This window comes from Nomia melanderi, unplaced genomic scaffold (assembly GCF_051020985.1).
Source record: "Nomia melanderi isolate GNS246 unplaced genomic scaffold, iyNomMela1 scaffold0735, whole genome shotgun sequence".
Lineage (NCBI taxonomy): Eukaryota > Metazoa > Arthropoda > Insecta > Hymenoptera > Halictidae > Nomia > Nomia melanderi.
The window spans coordinates 27,501-29,412 of NW_027475849.1; the positions used below are offsets into that span (position 1 = coordinate 27,501).

Consider the following 1,912-nt stretch of genomic DNA (forward strand, 5'->3'; position numbering starts at 1 on the left):
GATCTCGCGCGGTCTCGCGATCGACAGTGAAGAGAAGTGCAGAAGAGGAAAAGAAGACACGACAAACACACACCATGGGGCGACCGACGCGTTCGTTTCAACGCTTTCGCACAAAGTCGGCGGCGGTTATATATTTATATCATTATATTCCGGCGGACGGGACGCGACGTTCGAAAGCCTCGCCAAAGAGGAGCTCCTGCCTCTTCCTCTCTCTTTTCTACGAGAAAAGATAAACGTATTTTACGGGGATACGGAAACGTTACCACGTGGTGTCACACACGATCGTCCGTCTCTTCTCTATAGCAGAAACCGATAAAAATACACCTCCCGAAAGAGAGTATATGGTGATTCTTTTTATATATATATATATTTCGAAATACAACTGAACGTGGCGGAAGCGCACGGTGGTGGTCCAGCGAGGACACGCGACGACGGGGAATAAGAACTATTCGACCCGTTACGAATACGCATGCTCGTCCCGCACGATTTTAACACACACCGTGTTTTTCTCCAGTCGTCAAAGCGTTCGTGCGTCGAATTCGAAAAATAAAAAAAAAAGAAAAACACCTTTTCTCTCTCTCGGGGTAAAAGAGTCGATGTGTATTGTGTATAAAGGTTCTGCGAGAAGTCTCGTTTTGACGTGTGTTCCGCCGATAACGACGATCCTCCGAAACGGGGATACAGAAACGTTACACCTCACAACACGATCTCCGTCTCTTCTCTATAGCAGAAACCGATAAAAATACACCTCCCGAAAGAGAGTATATGGTGATTCTTTTTATATATATATATTTCGAAATTCAACTGAACGTGGCGGAAGCGCACGGTGGTGGTCCAGCGAGGACACGCGACGACGGGGAATAAGAACTATTCGACCCGTTACGAATACGCATGCTCGTCCCGCACGATTTTAACACACACCGTGTTTTTCTCCAGTCGTCAAAGCGTTCGTGCGTCGAATTCGAAAAATAAAAAAAAGAAATACACCTTTTCTCTCTCTCTCGGGGTAAAAAGAGTCGATGTGTATTGTGTATAAAGGTTCTGCTGCGAGAAGTCTCGTTTTGCCGTGTGTTTCGGTAACGACGATCCTCCGAAACGTACATCTCATTCGTAAGAGAGGAAGAAAACAATCTCCCTGGGGCCAGTCGGTAATATACCGACATACGACGTGTCGTGCACATCCGTCTCACGCACGGTATACAAAATATGAATAAAACGTGTGTAGTCTCTCTCTCTCTCGACTTCTTAATATTTTCTTTCACCTCTGACGCATCATTTCAGGTGACGTCGGGAGCGCGGGAAAAAAAATTTTTCTAAACACACGAAACCGTTCATCTCACGAACAGCCGAAAAAGTTGTCGCTCAGATCCATATCGCAGTGGAGCGGTATCCGCGGGCGGTCGTAATTGAACGACGCACGACGCCGCGAACACTCACGCGAGTCCATACAAACGATTCCGATCGTTTTGCAACAACTAGAACGTACACTGTCCGTGAAATTCACAGAATTTTCGCGTGTCCGCGACAAACGCCGACGAGACACCCATCGTTCGCTCGTACGTAGCATCCTTCTCTTAACCCGACTCAGAAACGTTCTTTGCGCCCTTCGGTAAAAAAACGTTCGATCCGAAGAGGTGAACGACGGCGGGGATTTGACAGAGCTACGCAAGCAGTGTATGGTACGTAAACGACCCTCAGCCAGGCGTGGTCCAGGAATTGTATCCGTGGACCGCAATGTGCGTTCGAAATGTCGATGTTCATGTGTCCTGCAGTTCACACGTTGACGCGCAATTAGCTGCGTTCTTCATCGACCCACGAGCCAAGTGATCCACCGTTCAGGGTAATCGTATAAATTTTATATTTCACATATATAATTTTATTCTCATTTGTTCGACCTAATATCTCTCTTCTT

General features: G+C 46.9%; 1 non-coding gene across 1 annotated transcript; it reads right to left on the reverse strand.

The window, feature by feature from the left end:
• Nucleotides 1–1,688: 1,688 nt before the first annotated feature.
• Nucleotides 1,689–1,843, reverse strand: LOC143176682 (5.8S ribosomal RNA). The gene has a single exon (XR_013001202.1). It is a non-coding gene; the product is annotated as a 5.8S ribosomal RNA (ribosomal RNA).
• Between the last annotated feature and the right edge of the window lie 69 nt (nucleotides 1,844–1,912).